Source organism: Acinonyx jubatus, chromosome D2, assembly GCF_027475565.1.
Source record: "Acinonyx jubatus isolate Ajub_Pintada_27869175 chromosome D2, VMU_Ajub_asm_v1.0, whole genome shotgun sequence".
Taxonomy (NCBI): domain Eukaryota; kingdom Metazoa; phylum Chordata; class Mammalia; order Carnivora; family Felidae; genus Acinonyx; species Acinonyx jubatus.
In genome coordinates, this window is record NC_069393.1 from 75,092,625 (window position 1) to 75,118,614 (window position 25,990).

Consider the following 25,990-nt stretch of genomic DNA (forward strand, 5'->3'; position numbering starts at 1 on the left):
AGGATTTGATGTGAGGAAGATTCTTTCTTGCTGGATTTGGAGATGGAGGGGACGACACAGCAGTGAACATGGGTGGCCTGTAGTATTTCAGAATGGCTCCCTGCTGACAGCAAAACACAGGGATCTCAGTTCTACAGCCATAAGGAATTGAATCCTGCTAAGGATCAGAATAAGGTTGGAAGTGGATTCTTCCCCAGAGCTTCTAGATTAGAAGGCTGGCCAACACCTTGATTTCAGGTTTGTGATGAGCAGAGGGTCCAGGTAAGCCATGCCAGGTCTTCTGGCCTATGGTAACTGTGAAATAATAAACAAGTATTGTTTTAGCCACTAAGTTGGTGGCAAATGGTTATACGGCAATAGAAAACAAAGACATCTGGCTTCTATTATTTTGACATCTGTATTCCAGTTATACTCTTTTGGAGCATACCTCCTGTCCCCTCCCCATCTGCTTGCTTGCATGATTTTTCTCTTTATCTCTCCTTTTTTTGGCAATTTTACTAGGATGTGTTTACGTGCTATTTTCTTTGTACTTATCCTACCTGGGATTCATAGAGCTTGTTAAATCTACATATTGATTTTTTTCTTCAGTTTTGGAAGATTCTCAGCCATTGCTTCTTCAAATATTACTTCTGTTCCACCTTCTCTAGCCTTTACATCAGGAATGTAAAATTACATGTATGACAATTTTGTACCGTGTCTTTCTTGGCTCCAACCTTTATTTTCCATCCCTTTGTCCCTCTGTGCTTCCAGATTGATATTTTCTCCTGATCTGTACCCAGCTTCCTATTATCTCTTCATCTGTGTTTAGTCTGTGGGAAATTCACCCACTGAGTCCTTAATTTTGTTTATTATATTTTTCAAGCTTAGAATTTCCATTTTTTATAGTTTACGATCCTGCACTAAAATTCAGCCTTAGCCTTTATCTGTGTGAATATAACAGTTACAGCGATTTAAGTCTGTGCCTTAGTAAGCCTGTTTCTATTGCTGATTGTTACTTGTCATTCAGGATGTCTTATCTTGCCAGGTGTCTGATTATTTTTAGTATGGCAGACATTACATTTGCAGAATTATAGAAATAATTGGAGGACCAGGATGATGATATCTGCTTCAGAGAGTATTTATGTCTGTTTTTCATTATTGTTGTTGTTTTATATGTCTGAGGGTATCACCACTCCAAAATAATCTATTTCAATTTCATGGGTTGACGTGATTTAAAAGTGAGATGTCCTCTGACTGCCTCCTTCCAGTTTATTTTACTCCTAGAGTGTAGCCTTTTGGTTGCCAATTCAAACCCCATGAGACTATCAGAGTGCTGATAAGGTTCTCAGCATCTCGGTGATCCCCTCAAGGATTGGCATATGACCCCATGAGAAAAAGCTGACCCCCAAACTGAACTTATTTTCCTGAGCCTCTTTTGACCCCGGGATCTTGACCCCACCCATCTTGCCCTGCCCATCTTGTCAGCACTCAATGCCTTCAAGGAGATTTTAAAAATATTTTGTCCAGGGCACCTGAGTGGTTCAGTTGATTAAGCCTCCGACTTTGGCTCAGGGCATGCTCACTCAGTTTGTGAGTTAGAGCCCCATATCAGTCTCACTGCTGTCAGCAGAGAGCCTGCTTTGGATCCTCTGTCCCCCTCTCTCTCTGACCCTCCCCCACTGGTACTCTCTCTTTCTCCCTCAAAATAAATAAACTTAAAAAAACATTTTGTCCAACTTTTTTAAGAGAATTGGTCCTATTTACTTTGGGCTTTTATTACTGGAAGCAGAAGTGTGGTGCTTCTCTTTTGATTTCTGTGTATGAGATGTTGTACGGGCAGGTAAAATCCCCTAGTGGTTTTCCATCAAGATTTTTAATCAGTTAAACTGAAGAAAATCCAAGAATTTCAAAACAAGTATTTAAGCTTTTGTTATCTTTTGTAACTATTTCATCTGTACAAACCAAGGATTTTTTTTAAACTGCAAACCAAAATGGTACAGAATAGTTGGGTGATGAAATTCCTATAATTTTTAAAATTTTATTCTTGAGAAAGAGAACATGAATGGGGGAGGGGCAGAAAGAGAGGGGGACAGAAGATCCAAAGCAGGCTCTGTGCCGACAGCAACGAGCCTGATGTGGGACTCGAACTCACAAACCATGAAATCATGACCTGAGCTGCAGTCGGACGCTCAACCAACTGAGCCACCCAGGTGCCCTGGATCACGCATATCCTAATTTCAAATATTTTTATTAATCAAAGGGTCTTTTTATTCTCACTGACAGGCTTAATAATAAATCATGTTGTAAGTTTGAACAAATGAAATAATGTGTACCAATAAGGTTCCACTTTGGTTTTTGAGTTTCATGAGATTAATTTTGAAAATGGAATTTCCAGGCTCAGAAATTTGAAAATCAATAAATGAATGTAACCAACTAACTTGAGCCAAATAAAAAAAAAATATTTTGGTTTCAAGTGTTAGCACACCAAATAGCTCACGAACATTGTGTTGGGAGACTTTCTGGGCCCTAATCCAAAGTAGAGACAGATGAGCATGTCAAGATAATTCTTGAAACTATCTTGAAAAAGATCATTTGGGGTAGACTTAGCTGTCCTTAAAGCAGCAGTTTTCAGCTGGTAACTTGTGAACTAGATACATTTTGCCTTTACATTTTATTTTTTAAGTCTTCTGCATTTGCTTCCGGCATTTTTAAATTAGAAGGTTTTATATAGAACAAAATCCATACTTCTGACTTCCCTTAGACAATTGGAAGAAATGCACTAGCATTTCTCACATGGTACTATTGGGTTGGAGTTTAATAGATGCTGTCACCTGTATTAGTTTCCTAGGGCGGCCATAACGAAGTTCTACAAACTGGATGGCCTAAACAACAGAAGTTTATTGTCTCCTTTCTTAGAGGCTGGAAGTCTGACATCAAGATGTCAGCAGGCTTGTTTTTTTCTGTTGGCGGCAGGGAGAATCTATTTCAGCCTCTCTCCTAACTCCTAGTAGTCTGCTAGAAATCTTTGGCATTCCTTGGCTTGTAGACCCATCACCCTGACCTCTGCCTTCATCTTCCCATGGCATTCTACCTGGGTCATGTCTATGTCCAATATCCTCTTTTTATAAACACACATCATATTGGACTAGGGGCCCACCCTACCCTAGTATGACCTCATCTTAACTAATGGCATCTGCAACAACTCTACCTCCAAATAGGTCACATCTTTGGGTACTGAGGGTTAGGACTTCAATATATGAATTTGGGGAGACACAATTCAACCCTGACACCCACCTTAGAAGGGCCATGCATTCCTCCGTTCCCCACAGTTGTCATCTGATCGAGAATTCATTTCTGTTCCTCACCTGGCCCATGAAGGCATTTAAATTTGCAAAACTTGTCCTAAAAATCCCATGGGTTCAGGAGGCTGTGCACTTGGCACGTGGTCCTAAATCTTATGGAATCATAGGATCATGGGATGTCAGAGCTGGAATGAACCTTAGAGATTAACTATTGTCATCCTCTAGCCCTCCAAGAAATGCTCCAGCTGGCCTATTTCAAAATACTTTCCACAAAGACCCCAGAAATTCCTACTATTTGCCTGAGATTTTATAAAAATTCCATCACATTGCATTTATTTGAGGAGGGAGACGAGTCTGAGGCTCCCCTCTCAGATCCATTACATAGGAAATAAATCCCTTTCCCCTAAACTTTTCCCAGGAACTGGTCCTGTGGGAATTGGTTCATTCTGCAGGGCCTAAGGAGCGTCGTTTGTTTGTTTGTTTATTAGAGTATTTGCAATGGAGTTATTTTTTTAGAAAATAAAGAGGTTTTCCAACTAAATAGGACCACTGTGTACAAATTAGCTCAGGAAAGGATGCTTCTCAATGGTTCAGCTGTTTCATAGGCCACTTAACATACAGCATGGGTAAACACAAGTTCCCATCTACAAAGGGTTTTTCTAAATTTATAGCTTCTAAACAGCCATTAGTTTTGCTACCAGATGGGTCACAAGAGGCAAGCCGATAAATCTTTAATCTTCAGTGGATCATGCTTTCCCATATGCATGTTTATTCTCTGAATCTATGTGTGTTTCAGCCAGGGTACAGCTGATCTCCCACAAAAAAACATGCTGTCGAGCGAGAAGGAATCAATAGCATCCAGTGCCCACCTGCTCTTTATAAATTCTGACTACTTGCATTTTCAGAGGAGAATCCAAGGAGATCCTGATCCTGTATATAATCCCATATGATAAATTATTATAAAAGTTGATGCACAATATAGCTTGACTTCTAATGCATCAGTCAATAGTAATCCGCCCTTAAAAGCCATTAGGAAACACCCTTTTGTTTCCTCTAAGAAGTTTGTAGTTCATTCTTTTCGCCTAAAATGAAAATGGGATTGAAATGTTTTTCATTACTAGCTCATAATAGCCTAAATCAGCCCATTCAGGTACCTGATGCCAAATTAGATTCTGCCACAGAGTAAATATTAAATCACTTAATTTTCTGCTCAACGTCTTCATCATTGACTGTAATTTGCCTGACATAACCTGAATGTAATTTCAAGTATATGGTACAATCAATATAACAGTAAATAGATGACATTTGCAAAAGACGGCGGAACTCATACAAACATTAATGCGCTGGTCCCTCCAGGTGTTTTGACAGCGCTTATTAGGAAGACCTCCTTTGCTATGAAGAGTGAAAAAAAAAATGTCTTGCAATTCAAATAATATCTTATAGTTTTCCAAGTGCTTTCATGACCCCTGGCTCACGTTTTCCAAAATGAATAGTAACTCTATGCCATAGTTAAAACAGTTTCTGTTTTCTGAAAGACACTGATGCTTGAGAAAGCTAATGACCCATCCAAGGGATACAATCCGGATCCTGGGCTCAGGCTCGAGTTTTCTGCACCTGGAGGACAATGTTCTTTCTTTCTCCTATCCTATGTCACTTCTCAAAATATTGTGCTTCGGTATTTCTTTATCCATTAGTTTTAAGAAGCCCCACCCCGGGGCACTCTAAAAACACTGGCACACATTGTTTGCTGTCACCGTTCTAATGCTCTGAGGCCACCAGTCACGGGCTGGGATTTGCTTTATGTTAACTGCATCATGCAGGTGGATGCCTGGGAAATTATCTCCAAGTGTCACTAGCCACCACCTGCGTGCATTGCCCTTGGTCAAGGGGAAAGGAGGGTTTTGTGTTCAATTCAAAAGGAGAAAGAAGCTGGCCTTTCTTTATCAGGAGCTCAGAACACCTCCAAGGGGTCACCATCATCTCTGTACCTTTCCTCAGCAGTTTCTTGAAAAGGACAAACTTAATTCTTACCAGAACATCTTTAAAGAAACTATACTTGTGTTGGCTTCCTTGCATTTGCACGGAAATTAAAGGAAGACAGTATTTTTGTTACAAAAATAACTTCTTTTTTTTTTCCTATTTTTTTTCCAATATATGAAATTTATTGTCCAGTTGGTTTCCATACAACACCCAGTGCTCATCCCAAAAGGTGCCCTCCTCAATACCCATCACCCACCCACCCCTCCCTCCCACCCCCCATCAACCCTCAGTTTGTTCTCAGTTTTTAAGAGTCTCTTATGCTTTGGCTCTCTCCCACTCTAACCTCTTTTTTTTTTTCCTTCCCCTCCCCCATGGGTTTCTGTTAAGTTTCTCAGGATGCACATAAGAGTGAAAACATATGGTATCTGTCTTTCTCTGTATGGCTTATTTCACTTAGCATCACACTCTCCAGTTCCATCCACGTTGCTACAAAGGGCCATATTTCATTCTTTCTCATTGCCCTGTAGTACTCCATTGTGTATATAAACCACAATTTCTTTATCCATTCATCAGTTGATGGACATTTAGGCTCTTTCCATAATTTGGCTATTGTTGAGAGTGCTGCTATAAACATTGGGGTACAAGTGCCCCTATGCATCAGTACTCCTGTATCCCTTGGGTAAATTCCCAGCAGTGCTATTGCTGGGTACTTGAAGAAAAAATAACTTCTTAATAACAGCTTGATATGAACTAATTGCTTGCATGGCTTTGCAAGCAGTGGCAAGAATTATTACATTGGCTGCGTGCTTTGGCTTCAGGCTTGGGCACACTTGGATGGGGCTCAGCCCCCAGGAGAGCCCCCAGAGTTTTCGCCTTTCCAAATAAATGAACTCCATGCCCCCTTTGCATTGACTTTGAGGGTGGCACAGGCCCTTCCCCAATAAATTGGTAAGATTTGCATTTAGTAATCACGATGTGACGACGGTAGCCGTATCTTGCCATGCAATAAGACACAGATTCTGAAGCTAAGCTACCTGAGTTTGAATTCTTCCTCTTCCACCAACTAGACATGCTACTGTGGTTGGGTTACATCACCTTATTATGCCTCAGTTTATGCATCTGTAAAATGGGAACAAAATACTCTTTTACTTTTTGTTATGACGGTACAATGAGTCGCCATATGTAAAGAGCTCAGAAAAGTGAGGGCACATAGTTGGAACAGAATGAATTATAGTTTTTGTCGTGGCTGTAACAATGATGAAAACAGTGCTGGCCCCTTGAGCCCCCTGAGAGTCGAGAAATATATTTCCCCTGACTTCACTCTTTTTTCCCAGCTTCAGAAAACTGAAGGCTTACACAGTATCTCCATGACCTGGTCAAGGTCTAACAGCTAGTAAATGTCTGAGCCAAAAGCAGAACTGATTTATGTGCCCAGGACTATCACGCTAACTGGTCAAGTTAGCCAGCCCACTGGCCAAATTACTCAAACAGCCTGAAGTCAACGAGCTTGGCGGTGTCACAGAATGGACATTGGATTTGGAATCAGAAGGTCTTGTCCTGACTCCAACTCTCACTAACTCAAGTCAGTTAACTTCTCTGATTTCACTTTCTGCATCTGTAAAATGACCCCACTCTAACCCACTCTGTAGGAGAGTGTTCTGAGAGGTGAAGAAATGCCATATTCAAGAGCATTTTGTAAATTCAAATGTCATGTAAGGTATCACTCATTAATTTTTGAGATCTTATGGAATGATTTTTCTTTTTTGCTGTTGTTCATTGAACTGACTAAATCACCTGGTTATTTCCTGCCCCATAGATGAAATCTGGCCTTTCTTTAACGTGCAAGCATACAAATCAGCCTTGAAACAAAGGTTGGAAAATGTCCCAGCCCGTAGAAATGGAGACCCTGTCCTTCCTCCCCCCTCCCCAAAACTGTGTAGGTTTGTATCCATTAATTGAATAATTCATCCATTCACTTATTGTACTTCCTTCTATGTACCAGGCATTATGCTGGATAATCAGATAAATAATACACCATCTTGGCCCTTGGGAGGTTAACCAACTTCATAAACAGATAATTATAATCCACTATGTTAAGTGGAGTACCAGATAATTAAATTGCGCTAAGGAAACCTTTATCTAGGAAGGGAATTCACAGAAGACTTCCTGGAGGAAGTCACATCTAAACTAAGTCTTAAATGGGGGGGAAAAAAGTCATTAGTAGCTAAGTATATGGGTATACTTTGTGACCCTCCAGGAGTAGATGGCAACACTTGGTTGATGGCCTGACCCCAGGGTGAACCCAGCCCAGAAATGACAAGAAAATCGATGTCTCAGCTGAGAATGTCCTTCAAAAACCTACTGACTACGTGGGGCTTTGCTGTTGCCAGTGTCTTAGGGCAGATGTTTGCAAACCTAGCTTATTTAATGTCTGAAGTTTCTACAGCGGACCATGCCTGCCTTTAAAGGAGGAATGGGACACTTTTTCTCTTAGAATGACCATAAGCAAGTACTTACCTTTATGTAGTGCAGCTTAGTGCTAAGGCTGAAGAGAAGAGTGAATTCACATGAAACTCTTGCAGGCACTAAAACAAAATGAAGGGGGTAAAGTAAAATCAGACCAGAATTCATGGGAGTGAATTTCCACCTATGAAGCAAGAGTCTCATTATCATTTTAAAAGATTTGGGGGTTGGAACACATATGGGTATTGCTCTATAAATATCATTTAGCATGCACTAAAAATAGCTGTTCATGCAGCAGTTTGAGAGTTTAGCGACTTCTGGAAAGGCAACGGCTTTGGACATCGCAGGCTGAGAACTGTTTGTTTATGTGACTAAAAAATGAAGAGATGTGTTCCCCAAAGACCAACGGTGATAGGGGAGGCGCAGAGGGGACTTACTTTGGACGCAGATCTTAATAATGATCCTGTGGATCCTTGACACCCGACTGCCTATATGAATTTATTCTCTGAATTTTTTTCTCCACGATTATGTCGTAGTGAGTGGTGTGTGGACAAACACTGTAATCGCTACAAAGAAAATTAGTCACAATACATGTTTTGCGTTAAGACAAGTGCACTCTGATGTTTGCCTTGCAAATTTAGATGCGCCATCTAGTGGAGGGAGTGGAGATTTTCCAGTGATCAAAGGGGTCCTTCTTGGGGATTATTGCATCTAGATGGCTTCCTAAATACTTTTTCTCCCAGAGAATCAATTCCCCTGTTCAGATGGTGTGTGTTTGAAGCTGTTTGAAATCCACTGGTCCCTGCAAAGCTCCTCCCCTTCTGGAAATCAGTCTGTCCCAGGTGTCACTCCCTCTCGGCTGAAGCCCATTTAATTCAACTGGGCCTCAAGGGAGGGGTCAGACTTTACCAACTGGAAGACACTGTAGAACAGGGCAAAAGGGCAGGAGTGGGAAAGGGCTAGAAAAGGGTGAAGGAGCGTCCCCATGCCTGGGACATAGGGTGCTCCCCTGGGACCGCAGAGGGACATTCACAGCCGGCGCCTGGGCCAGACAGACCCTGAAAGGCATTGCTGTCCCTGCTGCAAGGTCTGAGGTCTGGCAGCGAGGAGCCTACCAGGGGTGTAAGCAGTGAAGAGCTGAGTTGCAGAGGGACAGCTTGGTGTCGTGCAAGGAGAGGCCAGGGGCAGGACACCTGTGTGCTCAGTGTAACAGTGGTCCAGCCGGGAGCAGATGAGGGCCGGAATTACAGACATGCAATGGTGAGGGGCAGGGAGGAATTTCTGACATGGGTGGAATCTGCAGAACATGGGTTATGGAACATGCCTTCCAGAGGCAGAGCTAAGAGCAGAGTTGTTACCCTTGTGTCCTGGTGCCTTTCACTTTGACGTGGCAGCAGCCTTAATTTGTTGGCAGGTCGGGAGTGGCAGATGGGGAGCCCCTGCCTGATTCCCTCTATTTTCTTCATGAGGAGGAAGGGAGTCGTGTGTAGTCCGGAGCTTGGGGATGGCTTGGAAGGGGAGTCTGAGAAGTGGAAGCCTGGCCAAGGACCCACGAACAAACACTGCCCAGTGATGTGGGCTTCTGTGAGGGGGCGTGGTATGCCATTATCCCTGGTTACATGGGGCTGCCAAAGCAGAGGGAAAGGGTAAGGTGTGAGGGAGGGTACAGAGGGAGAGAATACATCCCCATCACCGCTATCAGCCCTATCCTTTCAAGATGAATCATTGACTGCTGTCAGTGCTTTGAGTCATGGCAGCTTTGTGGTTCAGAACTGGTCCCACCTGCAAGGCAATCCTCCTCTGCAGGCTTCAGTTTCCTCATCTGTAAAGCAGAGATAGGAACAGAAGCTATGCCACATACAGTGTGGAATACAATGGGATCATTTATCCACGGTGCTTGGCAGAGAGCCTGATGTCCTGCTGGTGTTACGTTGATAGTAGCTATTATTTGGGGGGAGAATGAATATCTCTCAGAACACTCCATATATGGCCTATAAAGAATAAAGAACTTACCACATCATTCCAGAATTTCACATTTATTCCACTACTCGACTGTCTGGGTTAGGACCAAGTTCAGGTGATGGTCCTACCACGCTGCCTCCATTTCTGGTTTTTGAATTGAATGATGACAAGGAGACCTCTCTCATTCTGAATATTTAGACAGGCCACATTTATCTTATCCAGTCTCTTTACTCAGCAGCTAGGTATACTGGCACTGAGGCAATCTACACAACCAAAATATTAAATTCAACCTTGGCTAATTTGGTAGTTAAGGGACAAACTTCTTTAGGCTTTTCATGGAGGACAAAAACCTTTTTACTTCTTTCTTTGTGTGCCTGTTTGCATGCGGAGAAGGAATTACTGTCACAAATGCCGGCTTTTAAAACACCAATGTGGGAAGATAGCTAACATCGTCCTGAAAAGGTATGAGTCAGAGCCTGGGACACGATAAGTTGTTTGGATAAATGGGATCTGTTACATGCACGCGCGCGCACACACACACACACACACACACACACACACACACACAGGCAACACATAGAGAAATGAAGCCACACACCAGCATGACAATTGCAAGCCACCCTGGGGACCCTGCTGGGGACAGGGAGTTTGTAACTGTTTATGAAATCGACATATTCGTACCAAAGAAATGTCACAGGTGTTGACCGCTATGATTTCTACCCTTCATGACTTCTGGGCCCCATTTCGATATTTGTACTTTTCTGACTCAGGTGGTGTTCCTGGGGGCCGTGCTTTGGAAAAAGCTTGTAGTTCGAAAATCACTAGACGTCCTCCTCCTGACTCCTAGAGCATCCTGGAGAGTACAAGTTGAAGAATCTCAACTTCACAGTGCTCTGGGTCCATGCCCCAAACACAGGAAAAAGTACTGGTGGGTTTTTTTTTTTGTAAGTTTATTTATTTATTTTGAGAGAGAGGGAGAGGGAGAGAGAGAGAACGAACAGGGGAGGCACAGAGAGCAAGAATTCCGAGCTATCAGAGCAGAGCCCTGTGCGGGGTTTGATCCCACTAACCGAGAGATCATGACCTGAGCTGAGGTCAAAAGTCGGTCAGTTAACTGGCTGAACTCCTCAGGCACCCCATTTGTGGTTTTTTAAGGCCATTTTAAGAACAATCAAAAGAAGTTTCAGGGGAAAATAGCCATTGAAAGAGTGCAAGCTAAAAAACTTAATAGAAGACAAAGTAAAAGATGTGGGTAAAGGACTGGAAACAAAGCCTAGAAAAGTTACAATTCATCAGGACTGAAGGAAGGGCCTTTTCTGCTGGTTCATGGGTCACTGGTTTGTGAAACAAGAAACAAAGTGAGTGAAATCTGGAGCCAGACACAGTCAGCTGGGCATCCCGGCCCTGCTGTCTGGAACTTCTTGCATGGCAGGTGGGGCGGGGAGAGACGTGGGGCTCCGAGTGACAGGAAAAGGAAGGGACACATTAATCAAAAGGCTCTGAGTCAGTGTTGGTTGGCCCTTTTCCCCTTCCCCTCATTCCTCCCACCCCTTAAGGAGCCTTTTAAGATAGCATTTTCCTACCTGCTCCTCCCCATGAAATTTTAATACCACAGATGTACTGTAGAGCTGTTTACGTACTGTGGCCCTTTGAAGGGCCCCAAACCATTGGAACCTCTAAGATTTATGCCTTCCAGGAATGACTTTTCACCCCTTGGAAGAGCTATTGCCCTTGGTACTTGCCATATACCTGGCACTGACGCTTGGGACCTCATTCGTAATTCCCATTTGGCATTCGAGACGTAGAAGGTTAGAGAAACACGTTCCAGGACAGAAAGGAGTCTCACAGCCTCTTCTCTTAACCACCACACCCAGGCTTCTATCAGGATCCCCATATGACATACCATAACTACCATGTTCTGCTCCTCTAAGATGTCAAGACCATCACAGCTGGGGTGCAGAAATAAGGTCCCTGGCGTCAGGGCTCACGGGACCATCACCGGCATCCAGGGTTCCTTTTCTGAGCACCTTTCTCGGGGGCCACGGACAGTGGTTATGAAGACAGAGGCAGACATTGGCGCCTGGCTCCTGAGGACTCTCCATGAGATGCTGTGTTCTGAACTGCAGAAAATGGTGGCAAATGAGGTCAAAGACACACTCCCTAAGTAGCAGAGTGTGGAAAAGCCCAGGAGTTACTCTGCCACCAAGGAAGACACAACCATGCCGCAGGGGCACAGACAAGCCAGAACATCCTGTGAGAGCTGGTGGGGCTGGGGACATGGCAAATGGGCCTCTGCTTGTCACTCTACTTGTACCCTCCATACATGTAGATAGCAGGATGCAGCTGACAGAGGCTGGGTACAAAGGACATGGAATCTCACCACCCAGTTAATTTGTCTACAGTGGGGCCCAGGCATTGGTATCCTCCTCCTCCCCCCCCTCCTCCTTCTATAATAATAATAATAATAATTATTATTATTATTATAATTTATATATAATATATAATAATAATAATAATAATAATTATTATTATTTTGTTCTAGGGAGAGATTCTGCCTGCAGCCAGGGTTAGGAGTCTCCAAACTAGACCAAACCTTCCTCCTTTTCCAAAACGTCTGATGCATTCCCATCTGCAGCTGTGGCTCACTTAAGTGATCCTCATGGCAAAATTGGTAAGGGACATAGGAGACACTTCCAGGGAAGTGTATGGATCATAAATGCTTTTGACTACAAATAACAAAAATCCCAGCCAGAGTGATGTGAACAAACACGAGTTTACTTGCTTACTGTTTTACCTCCTGAAAAGTCTGAAGACAGACAGTGGCTGGCACTCGTTGCAGTCACTGAACAATGCCAACACCTGAGTGTCTAGAATTCTCTTGGCTTTGATTTCATGGTTGCAGAATGGCTGCTACAGCTCCAGCCATCATGTTTATATGACAGCAGAGAAAAAAGCGCAAGCAGAAAACTTATCGCTTACATTGAATTGGCTACAACTGTGTCATATACGCCCCATGGCAATAAGAGAAGGGGATTGAGAATTAATTTGGCTGACCTTGTATTTGGCACAGAGGATAACACATCTTTGGTCTTTAAAGGCTCTCGTGGTGATTCTGGCATGCTTCTTTTCAAGTAGGTCATGTAAATTAGGAGTCATTGATCTTCTAGACCAGCGGCTTCAACAAAGGGCAATCTGGCTCCCAGCCCTGGCTGAAAGGTAATACTTGGCAATGTCTAGAGAAGTTTTTGATTTATGACTACAGGGATGATACTGGCATTTAGTGGGCAGAAGTCAGGGATGCTGCTAAACATCCTATCGTGCACAGACAGCCCTGCACAACAATGAATTTTCTGGTCCGAAATAGCAATATTGCTGAGGTTAAGAAGTCCTATACTAGACCATCACAGAAACTTCCAGACATCACAGAAACTTCCTGCTCAGTGTCTCTGTCTAGAGTTCTGCATCACAAAACTTCCAACATTACACCATGCTTCTGAACCAGTGCTCTAATCCAAATGACCTCTAGCTATTTACCAAAGCAAGGAGCCCAGCCTGTGGATCTTTTCATCCTAAAGCCCTAAAGCAAAAAAAAAAAAAAAAATCTTTACAGTATTTCGAGGAGTTGTCTGTACTCTGCCTACACACTTTCAGCTCTGGGGAGCTCCTTCATTTTTTTTTTCTCCTCCACATGTTTTCCCTCTTTTTCTTCTAATTGAGATATAACGTACATAGGTAAGTTACACAGTTTTTAAGTATACAACTCAATGACTTTGAATATACGCCACCATGCAGCTATGATCTGGATCAAGATATAGAACATTCCCATCACCCCCAGAAAACTGCCCTGTGCTCCTTCTCAGTCATTATCACCTCCTAAAGGTTAACACTGTTTTCACTTCTTTATCCAAGCATATATATGTGTGTGTGTGTGTGTGTGTGTGTATACACACACACACACACACACACACACACACACACACACACACACACACAACTTCCCAGAGTGGTTGGGCCAAATTACACGATGTTTCAATTGCCCTGTGTCCTTGTCAACACCTGGTATTCTCTTCTTAATCTTAACCATTCTGGTGGGTGCATAGTCCTGTCTCGTTGAGGGTTTTAATTTGTTTTTCCTAATAAGTAGTGATATTGAGCACCTTTTTATTTGCGTGTTATCCATCTCTTGTGAGGAACTTGAAGTTTTTTGCCCAGGTTTTAATTGGGTTGTCTGTCTTTTTCTTATTGATTACCAAGAAGCCTCTGTATATTCTAAGAAACTTCCCTTTGGGTTAGAAATATTGGTTGGAATTGCGAGAATTATTGCTGAAATTTCTTGCTCTTTTCCCCTTTGGAAATCAGAAAATGTTTGCAAATACAAACCGTCCACGCAAAGAAGTTGAGTGTGGCTTCTTGCTGCCAAATCCTTAATTCTCTTGTTGGGTTGTAAATGAGAAGTTTGCCCTTTGGTTGGGCAGTAAGAGCTCGTGGTTTATATTAGGATTTTAATGTAGTGTAAGACACTCACTGTACCTCATTACCACTCATTGCGATGCCGTCATTTAGATTTTGACGGGCAGGGAAAAAAAAAGCTTAAGGGGGAAAAGAATCACCAATACTATAGTTAGCGTTTCTGGGCCAAGAAATTATTCAAGACATCTATTTTAATAGAGCTGGTTTTAAATAGCCTTTTAAAATAAGAGCAAACGCTGATCCCCTTTGTGTACCAAATGCTTGGCGAGGCACATTACATACCTGCTCCCGTTTAAGTCCGTTATAGCCCTGCAAAGTAAAAATGAGGAACCAGAACCACGAAGAGGTTGGAAATGTACCCAAGGCAAAACTGGGGTTCCTGACTTCAAAGCTCATGCCCCCAAAAGAAGAGGTTATACTTTTACATAGAATGAAGTTCATAAATTATCTATACCTGAGAGTACGCTTTAAAAAATAATGCCTATCCGGCCCGTGTGTTTTCCTATAAATTTCCCTTTCCAACAGAGCGACTTGGAATCTAGGTGCTGTAAGTGGCATCTAGGAGCATCTTGAACTTGCTCTGTGCACCTAGTGTACAAATGGCTTATCTAAAGACCTCCTGCATGGAGCTGGGCTGGGGCCGCCCAGGCAGCAGAGTGAAAGGGCAGGGATACAGCCTCTCAGCCAAAGTCAGCTCCCAGCGAACCTTGTCTCTCCCTTCAGGGCCTGTGCGTAAAGGCATTTCTCTCCTAATACCACGCCCATCATTCTGCTCCAACAGTCATTGGGAGCTACAGTCTTCCTGCCACTTTGTTATCACCATCATAAAGCAAGACTTGTTCCTCCAAACTCTTTCCCTGGGGGACATGAAATTCAAATGAAGGTCACAGATAATTGTAGCTTCTGGCCCCATGAAACTGTGCTTCTCTGTCTTCTTCAAAGGAGGGAGAGATTGGTCCCGATCAGTAATGCACAGGGAAGAAAACAGAAGTCCTAGTAATGCTATTCTAATGACTGATGGGGAAACTTCAAAACATTTCCTACTCTTCCCTTAAGTTTTAAAAGGATTTTTCACTACAAGGGAAACATATGTGTGCCGACTCTAGGTTGTGCCCATTGAAAGTTATTCAGATGGGGGCACCTGGGTGGCTCAGTCAGTTGAGCCTCCGACTTCGGCTCAGGTCCTGATCTCACAGCTTGTGAGTTCGAGCCCCGTGTTGGGCTCTGTGCTTACAGCTCAGAGCCTGGAGCCTGCTTCGGATTCTGGGTCTCCCTCTCTCTCTCCTCTTCCTCCACTCATGCTCTATCTCTCTCTGTCTTAAAAATAAATAAACATTTAAAAAAATAAAAAAAAAAGAAAGTTACTCAGACGTGACTAGTGCTTTATCCGCAGTGCATAGATCACTTGAACCAGATGGGATGTGGAAATTAGAATTGAATCGGCATCCTAACTTTCTCATGTGGTTGGAGAAATGGCCTAGGATAAACCTTGGGGTCCATCTGTTATGTACCTATAATAACTATTTCTTTTTTTTTTTTCTTTTTTTTTTTTTGCCTAAGTTTATTTATTTATTTTGAGAGAGAGGGAGGGGCAGAGAGAGGGAGACAGAGTAGGCTCCGCAGTGGCTGCACAGAGCCCAACTCAGGGCTCGAACTTATGAACTGTGAGATCATGACCTGAGCCGAAACCAAGAGCGGGACACTTACCCGATTGAGACATCCAGGCGCCCCCGTAGTAACTATTTTTTGATGCATAGAGGTCCTTCTGATGTTTTCTGAGTGATAGGTAAAAGCAACTCTGGACTTGGAGTCAGAAAGCCTGGAATATGCCACCCTTATGTGATCGTCACCCCTATATCACCTTTCCAACTTCATCTCCTCTACTTGGCCCCTTGCTCACTCTGCCCCAGCCCATGGCCTCCTCTCTACATTGAACATGGCAGTCATGTTCCTGCCTTAGGCCCTGTGCACCAACAGTCTCCACCACCTGGAATACTCTTCCTTCAGATATCCAAGACCTTGCTCCAATATACCCTTCTCAATGAGGCCCGCCCTGATCCACCTAATTAAAATCATGATCTGCCTCCACTCCCCATGCTTCTGACTTCCCTTTATCCTGCTCTTATTGTCTCCTAAATCTCTCCTGATTTCTTTGTTTCTTGTTTGTCTCTCCTCCGGGAGTGAGACCTAGAAGTTCTCTTACCAAATGCATTATATATATGTGATTCTTAACCTATAGATTCCAATAGTTTAATGCAATAAATTATCTTCTCACCAATATTACACATTATCTGTTTTGTTTACTGGCGTATCCCAAATGGCTAGAACGATGCTTGGCCCATAGGAGGCATTCGATAAATTGTTTTGGTGGTTGCTGTTTTAGTTTCATTTTGACACCTTACCAGCATGGGGACGTTAAGCAAAGCCATTACGCTGTTGGAGCCTGAGTTTTATCAAACTTGTATACAAACTTTTAAAGTTTGTAAATGGGGATAATAGTAAGACCAACAAAGTTGAGTTGTGAGACAAATGAGATCATGGGTAGTAGAACTGTGTGCAATATTGATGAGAAGAGACTTTGTCGTGTTAGATACTAGAATTTAAAGATTGAGAATAAAGTATATTATTAATAAAGTATATAGTGTGTTTGTTACGAGATCTTTTATAGGTGAATGCACTGGGATATTTTGTACTTTATGTTTTATTGGTGGGAGCAAAACCTGTATGTAGCATTCTTCACAAAGTGGGGAGACACAGACATGATGAGGAGATGGAGATTGGGGAGCGATTCAGGGGTGGAGGACGCCAACCATGTGGAGAAGACCCCACTACACGTGGACTTGTCAGTTCCCACTCATGGTTACTCTCATTACAGGGGTCTCTTCTTATGTTACTGATGGGATCATGAGAAGACAAAAGCACAAGAAAATGAAGTACGCAGGAATGAGAGCCTGAGCATCACGTGGTTGTGAGACCTCCGTGTGGAGGAAAAGGTGGGTGAAAGCCAGGAGGGCTTTGGGTAGAGGACATTGACTGGAAGCATAGGGGAGAGGGTCTTACGGTCAATAACAGGGCCATCCTGAGACCAAGTGAGGAGAGTGTCTAGGGCAGGGTCCCATCTCCGCCATTGTGTCATATCCAGCACAGGGAACCCAGATGTTCATGAAACCACCTGCCCACCTTCCTGCTAGCTGCCATCATTGCACAGAAGGAGCTCAGCCTCTTTGTGCCTTCGTGAACACGCTGAAGGGATTGGCATTTGTGTGTCCATTTTTCTCTCTGCCTCTTCTGTGGCTCCAGAGTTAAGAGTGAAGTCGCCCCAGAGGGAACAGGGAAGGGAGTGAATGAGAAAGGCTCCGTCTAAAGGGATGTACAGAGGTCAGTTTTTTTTTGTTGTTGTTTGTTTCCCAGCTGGTCATCTTTATTACCTGTTCTATTCCTTTACTGGGATGGCAGCGTTTCATTAAACCATGGAATATCAAAACAAGAATGACTAGTAGAAATTATCTGACCATTCACTTTCTGCACATCTCATCTATGTCAGACTTAGGGCTCAGCCCTGGGTATACAAGAAATAAGTGCTATTGTCCTCAATGACTCCACAGTCCAAAGGAAAAGAATAACAGGGTTTTTAAAAATTTTTTTACATTTATTTATTTTTGAGAGACAGAGACAGAGCGCAAGTGGGGGAGGGGCAGAGACAGAAGGAGACACAGAATCCAAAGCAGGCTCCAGGCCCTGAGCTGTCAGCACAGAACCCGACACGGGGCTCGAACTCACAAGCTGTGAGATCATGACCTGAGCCAAAGTCGGATGCTTAACCGACTGAGCCACCCAGGTGCCCCGAAAAGAGTAACCGTTTTAAAAAATGCAATACAGCAGAATGAATATATACCATGTTAGAGGTACACATAGGGTGTTGTGGGGGCATAGACAAAGTGTGTTTTATTCAGATAGAGGGTGGAAGCGACACTATTCTGAGGCTAAGTAAGGGTTACCCAGGCAGAGAAGGGAGAAGGTGAGGGAAGGAGGGGGGCGGGGAATGGAGGCCTGAAATGCACACTTTGTCCAAGGAACTGCTGGTAGTCTGGATGGGCTGGCATGAAGGCACACGTAGGCAAAGTGTCCAAGAATGAATCTGAGCAGAATGGCAGAATGTAATTAACATGAAACTTCACTCGTGTCTCAAGCAAATGGCTTTGAGCTTGATTGTGACAACAGAGACGATCCACGAAAATATTTTAAGGTGGAAATCCTAAGCCTGGATTGGTTTTGACAAAGATGATGCAGCCTGCAATATGGATTCATGAATCAGCTTGGGCAGGAAGCAATAATTCAAGCAAGGAATTAGAAAGTCTGGACTAGAGCAACGTTATAATGTTTTAACAGTGGGTTTGGAGAAGAGCAGACAAAGCATGAGATAGTCACAAAGTAGAGGGACTGGGTTTTTCTACACTCTGGGTTTCCATGAGGAAGTTCTAAGTGCACTCCCAGACTTTTAGACCTCTTTCACTCTGTTCCTTCTTTGGGGAGTTGGTGACATTTAATCGGCATCTTCGGGAACAAGAACTGGGCATGCTCAGGTCAGCTCAGGCCAGCCCTTCTCCCTTGAGGGTGAGCCTGTCCACTGAGAACACCAGTTCATCTCTTCTTCTGCATGCCCTCATTCTTTCCTGGATGTAGGATGCCCTGCCCTGCTGCTATGACTAAATGGGTGACCCTACCTATGAGTTTCAATATTTGCAAGTCTACTTGGTCCATAGATCTCACGTTATGTCTTCCACTGAGTCTCCCCCTGAAGAAAAGGTAACATATTGCTGACGTCTGCTATTCCTTGCTTGATAGCTGCATTGGTTCAGACCCCTGGTCCAGGAGAGTGCTCTCCAATGGCAGTCCTCGAATAGGCCAACATAGGCAGTGATGGAAGGAGACAGTGAGTGAGAGGCCACATCTGAACACGACTCCCATTTTCTGCTTGGGGTTTTCCCACTCCTGGTTTCCATGTGGCAGGATGGGGAGGATTACTCTGGGTTGGCAATACAGGGGGTGGAAAAGGTTTTGAGGGAGAGGACGATGATTTAAGGTTTGGCCACAGTGAGTTTAAAGTGTCCATGGACCAACCAAACAGCCATGTTCCTTCCCTGCTTCCTTTCTTCATGGTAGATGCACCCCACCTCTGGGCACCCCCATGGTGCCCCCTGCCTGCGCTTCTCATCACACACCTCAGAAGATGCGCCAGCTTACCTGCCTGTATTTGGTCTCCAACTCCCCAAGGGGATGGTCTGTTTTTAAATCTTTCCACCTGTAGGGCTGGATCTGTTCTGAGCGCCAGTAGCTAATCAATCATACTTGTTCAGTGACTGAAATGAATTCAGTTCATGCAACTACACCAACGTGTTAGTTCTGATGCGCCTCTTCACCCTGGGGTATTCAGCAACGTAAAGGCTGTAAAGATGGGGAAAAGCTTGATCTGAGGGAGTGTATCTCCTCTGGCACATAGTCTCTCTTCTGCTTCAGTCAAGCCGCACTATTCACCCCCACTCCCAACCATGCATTTCTATGCTCAAAGTTTTGAAATCAGAGTCTGTAGTTCAATATAATCATGGCCACTGTCCCCAACCCATACTGACCCAGCAACACAGTCCCAAGCTCCCCTCGCCCATGTCGGCAGCCCTGGGGACCTGTCAGTGGTTGCAGCCCGTGCTGGTCAACGTGGATCGTTTAGGCGGAGCTGACAGGCACTGACCCTGGGAGACAATACACGCTCTGCTGACAGCAGGGAGGGCATCACCAGCAGATCATTCTACTTTCTGGGGCTCGGACAATGCATCCCCTGAAAGACACTGCAGAGATACCCAAACATCTGGGGAAGAGGGGAGTACGTCAGAGAGGGGGGCCCAACAGGCAAGAGTCAAAAGCACCGGAAGATATTTCCGAGAAAGGGAGATCATTTCTTCTTCATTTGAAATATGACAGACATACAGAAAAGTGCATACAAACATATGCTCTGTTTAATAGTCATAAATAGAATACCTTTGCTACTACTACCCAGGCCAAGAAACAGAATTTTGCCTACCTACCCCCCAAAACCTGCAGCCATTTTTTTGAGATACAGAGACAGAGTCAGAGAAAGAGAGAGAGAGAAAGAGAGAGAGAGAGAGAGAGGGATGGGGAGGGGCAGAGAGGGAGGGAGACAGAGGATCTGAAGCAGGTTCTGCACTGTCAGCGCTGATCCCGACTCGGGGTTCAAACTCACCAACCACGATATCATGACTTGAGCCAAAGTCAGATGCTTCACTGACTGAGCCACCCAGGTGCCCCACCTGTAGGCTTTTTTAATCACAGCCAATATGGTGTTGTTCATGGTAATCATTTCCCTGGCCTTCTTCAGAGTCTTAATATCTCTCTGTGCATCTCTGGACAATATGCTTAGTTTTCGTGTTTTGGAATTTCATACAAATGGAGTCCTGCTACAGATGGTCTCTTGTAACGTGTCTTTCACTCAACCTTGTGTCTATGAAATTCATTCATGCAAATGCGTATAGTTGCAATCTATTCTTACGATGCTGTGGTATCATATTATGTACCTATGACAGAATTGACCCATTCTACCATCTATGGGTGGATGGATGTTCAGGTTGTTGACATCTTGCTACTGGACTACTCTTGCTTCTGTACGCTTATGCAGAAGTTTCTCTAGGGTAATTATCTTGGTGTTAAAGTTTCTTGGTCTTTAAGTATGTGCATCCCCAAGGTTAATAGGAATGCCAAAGTCTTTTCCGAAGTGGGAGTACCTATTCACAGTCCCACCATTGGTGGGTCTGGAACGTTTAAAGACACCCTAAAATTCTTACCACAGGGCCCCCAAGATAACTTGCATTGCCTGCAAACAGGGAGCTAGTCCTTGGACCTTGCCTCAACTCCTGGGAAGTGGCCTTTGACTTCTTGCTGTTAGAATTTAAACCCCACCCCTGACCGCCCCAGAGGGTGGAAGAGCATTACACGCACATTATTCGTTAGTCCAAGTTTCATTCTCCTAGTTTGGAAAGACAAAAGGGCAATTTAAACGCTGTCATACAGATACTTTTCCCTCTAACCTGGAATACAGAAGTATATTCATAACAAGAAATAAATAGAAAATTGAATGCCTAAAAGAGTAGTACAGTTTCTTTCTTGGGCCTGACTGATTTGCTCCCTGTACCTCTGCTAAGGAAACGAGGAACCAAATAATACAATCCGTTCAGGGTCTGAATGAAACACTTAACTGATGCTCTCTAGTTGTGACAGGCTAAGATAACTAAAAAACATATCCTGAGAAATTCAGCACTGTGTCTGTTCGGGAAATTTTTCCAAAGAGGCTGTAGCTTTGTTTTGACCCTTCTTATAGAGCATGGTCAGAATCAAAGACCTTACCTGTTGGAAGAGCTCCGGAGAATTCTGTTACTGTTCTTTCCTCAGGTAAACAAGCCAAACCCTACTTCAACACCACCGTCTCCCCAGCACCTGGCATAGGTCTTGCATACGATGGGTGCTTAGTTGAACAAATCAAGAAGTTCTTACAACCTTGAGTTGAGGAGAAATTTACTAAAACAAAGAAACACAACTTGTGAAAAAAACCCTGGTTTTTAATTTTTTTTGAAGTTTATTTATTTATTTATTTTTGAGGGGGAAGGGAAGGGACAGAGAGAGAGAGAGAGAGAGAGAGAGAATCTCAAGCAGGTTCTGCCACGTCAGCACAGAGCCTGGCGCGGGGTTTGAAGTCGCAAACCATGAGATCACGACCTGAGACAAGTCAAGAGTCGGATGCTCAACAGACTGAGCCACTCAGGCAGCCCCCCCTAAACCCTGTTTTTTACGATTCAGTCCTTTCCATGACTGCCCCCACAAAAAATCTAAGTCTCAAGGAATTTGACCAGTCACTTTTGTAAAGAAACTAATAATGTCAAGGCCTCATTATGATCCTTCTAAGCAGCTTTCATTAAATTCAGTTAACACAAAGCATAAGGAGAGGCTTCAAGCCTCCCATGGCCCTTGCCTGGCCTGTGATGGTAAACGTTTCTCCCACGTGATTCCTGAAGATACTGCTTGGGGGTTGGTGACATCAGGGACTCTTCCCTGAGTACAAAATACCTTTCCACGTGGAGGTCCACACGATGGGAGGGATCACAGTGGAGGTTTAACCAACCATAGTAAGAAGATAACAATGAAAGAAGTATCTGCTGAGAGGGCAATAAATCCTCCCTCCTTAATAAATCTCTGACAGAAGAGGACCACATGACGTCCCAGTGCTGTGAGCCTACAGATTAAATCGGAGATGTCTTGTTGATTGATACTGCTGGTAGCCAGATGATTGACCAGGCATGGGCTGATAATGAAATACTTGGGCTAATTAGAGAAGGACCAACGAATTGAAGGCAGATGAAAGGCTGCTCTAAAAGCTATTGCAGAGAAAAGGGTGGGTAACTGCAGAGTGGAAGTTCTATCATTCTGCTTAATGAATCATCTGCTTATTCGCTGAGCCAGGCTCGAAACACCAGAAGCATGGAAATTTCCCAAGGATGGTTTGTAATCTAAAATCTAATGGTCCAGGAGAGGGTGTGGGGTGGGGGGGGGCGGGGATAAAGTGATGGAAATAGTATCCCAATAATGTGTTTATATTTTGCATTTGGGTACCGCTAAGGTCTGGCTTGAGTATGGAATGGTCGCATTTTTGGGGGGGAGCCATTGGACATAAGACTTACACTGAACATGGATTTCAGAAATGAGGTCCCAGAGGGGGCTCCTTTGATCCAAAGGGACATAGTCTGAATGATTACCTGCTCTCCATGTACTTGAATGAGGATGTTACTGTTTTACCTCCAGGATTATGAAGACAACAGCCCCAGCCCACCTCAGTCTTCACCCCTTTTCCTCTCCCCCCGCCAAAACGCATTTTTTTTATTTTATAATTTATTAGGCTTATCGCTTCTCGGCCTTCTGGCTAAGATCAAGCGTAGTATAATTTATTAGGCTTTAGTTGTATTCATTTGATTATTACAGGTGTTTTTCCTGTTAGAAGAATATTCACACACTCTCCTCCATCCCGTTACCTCGTCTCTGTCATGGTGGTCACGTCTGGAGCATTCGTTTTGGTTGCCTTGGTAGTACTTTGGTTTTTGTAAGGGAGAAGTAATAGGAGGTCATTGCATATGTAAACCAAAAATAAAGCTTGTTAATTCCTTTACTCACCCACACCTCCTACACCTCATCTCTCTCTCCTAAATTTATCTTTCTTCTTTGAAAGTAGCCATTCAATTCTTCAACACATCAACTGAGTTTTGCATTTCTACACTTGGATTTTTCATACCTAGGATCTCCTGTTGTGTCGTATTCATAACTTCTTGCTCTTCCTTCATGTTTCAAGTTTAAAGGTATTTATTTAAAGATGTTTATTTATTTCAAGATATTTCAAGATATTTATTGGGCTTATTTTAAATTTCTCCACTACAGGTCTGTCAGTATGTTGTCTTTCAGGGTCCGTGTGCCCTGCCGATGTCTCATTATCTACCCCCTGCATGTTCTCTTGGGAATTTCAGTTAAGGTAGAGAGTAATGTGTACCTGAGGGAGAGGCAAACGCTAGACTGTGGGGTCAGGAGGATACTTCAAGTGGGACCACCTCTGGTGTTATTCTTAGAAATCAGCCATTGCCAGGTGGCCAATGGGCTTAGTAGGTAGACCCTCTGACTCTTGATTTCAAGGTTGTGAGTTCAAGCAAGCCCTACATTGGGTGTGGAGATTACTTAAAAAGAAATAAACCACTCCCAGTTTGCTTTCTGCTCCTACCTTCCAGCCCCTACCCCCACCTCCCAGACTCTCACCCTCAGAGAAACTTGGTAACTGTTCTTTTCCAAAAACCATCCCTCTTTGCTTTAGGCATTGTGGGATATGAGGAGGAAATATGCAGGGGCTGACCAGCCTCCCTACATTTATCACCCCAGAGGGGCTCCAGCTCTGCCCCCACGTCACCTGATTGTCCCTAGGGAGTATTGGGCTAGGGAGGTGATTTGCCACGGAAGTGACAAGTCAGTAGTCCACTGAGGTCAAGGTGGAAAAAAGAAAAAGTTACCATCAGCCAGCGCCCCCGCCCAAGCACACTTCCCACCTATGGCTTTTTGGCTTCTCCCGTTATAGGCTGTCATTTTCCTTCTGCACGAGACTCAACCACCTTCTGTCTTCCTGTGGATAATTCACGGTTTTGATGTTAAGTGCAGGGTTACATCCACATGTCTTTTGCTTTTTTCCCCAAATCTCCAAAGTTGGGTTTGAGGAAGGGAGACAATAGCTTATGTTTATTTATCATTTCGTCCAGAATTGAAATTTCTCCTAACGATTATAGAAGCCATGAAGCGTATATCTCCATTAAGTGCAAAATGCCTAGCACATAGTGGTTCTCATGAAACATTTCTTCAATAAATGGATAAATCCATTCAAAGATATTTTACGTGATATGCAAAGCCAGGCTTTTATTTTAACTTTCATCTTTACACTTCGCTTGGGAAAAATGATATTGCTTCAGATAACCTAAAAAGGGAAAGTGATTGCATTTTAATAACCCAATTACAAGGAAAGCCCCCAAACAGAGTAAATAGTGCATAGCAGATACAAGGTTGGGCAAGATTTCCAATTAAGTTTACATTTTTCTCTCCGATACCCAAGCTTCTCTGGCTCCGGGATCCATTTCTGGGCTGCATATCATTACATTAATACTGTAAGGCTTTCAACATTCCTTAGAGCCATTATTTCTCTTTCTGTGGCTCCTTCTTCAGAAGAGCTCGGAATGCTTTACAAGAGCCTACAGAATGAACATTAGTTCTTTAAATCTCACATGAAGGTAGAAAACACTGAAAAAGAAACACTCAGGAACTCCTGCTCATTTTCCCTTAAAGAGAAAGAAGGAAAGAATGGGAGGGTGGAAGGAAGGGAGTTGGGGGAGCTAGGGAGGAAGTAAAGGAAAAGACAAAGACAGGAAAGGACAGACAGACAACAGATGGATAGACTGTCCTCAGCTCCGCTCCTTTATCCTCTGTCTCTTGAACTTCTGCTCTGTCCCAACCTGAGCTTCTGGCCTGGACTTTTCCTTTTACTTCAAAGGGGCTCTGAGGCAGGCTGTAATCTCCCTGCTGTCATCTTAATGAGTGTTTCACAAGGGCAGTCCTGGACCCTCTTCTCTCTTTCTCCTAAGTGCCCCTCCCAGTTGTTTCAAAAACAAAACAAAGCAAAACAGACATGTGTCCTTTGTTGAGGAAACTGGAAACATCCATCAGGAACTTCCCCTCCTAACTTTTTGCCAGAACGTCTCTCCCTCTACCTGCACGTGCACCCATCCTTTTTCTCTCTCGTTGCAGAGAATCCCTTTCTAGCTTCTCCAGGATCATCTCCTTCCCCACCTTGTCCCTCTTCTGTTGCTGCTTTGGCTGTTCTTTTTTTTCCTCCTCCTTCTTTTTGCTAATCAGCATCTTATTTCTTGATCACTTAATGGATGCCACGTACTATGCGAAGCTAGGCATTTCATGAATTACTTCATTAGCAGTGAAATTTATGGTATCATCCCTTTTGTTACAGAAGAAACTTTTTAGGCTCAGAAAAGTCAAGTAACTTGTCCAAGATGGCACAGCTTACAGCTGGTAAGATCTCATTAGCTCCTTTCCCTTGGTCTTGAAACATGGGCATTTGGGGCTGTAAGCAACCAAGAAAATAGATGCATGACTTCCTTTGGGGAATTGTTCTATTCCTCTCCCCTTTTCCACTGCTAATGTATCTGTCAAGCAAATGAGTATCTGTGCTTCTATTTTCC

General features: G+C 43.6%; 1 long non-coding RNA gene across 1 annotated transcript; it reads left to right on the plus strand.

Moving 5' to 3' along the window:
* The first annotated feature begins 9,786 nt into the window (after window positions 1-9,786).
* LOC128312648 (uncharacterized) lies at window positions 9,787-17,720 on the plus strand. The gene is made up of 5 exons (XR_008292195.1): window positions 9,787-10,148; window positions 10,457-10,614; window positions 12,229-12,357; window positions 12,822-12,902; window positions 17,032-17,720. It is a non-coding gene; the product is annotated as an uncharacterized LOC128312648 (long non-coding RNA).
* The last annotated feature ends 8,270 nt before the right edge of the window (window positions 17,721-25,990 follow it).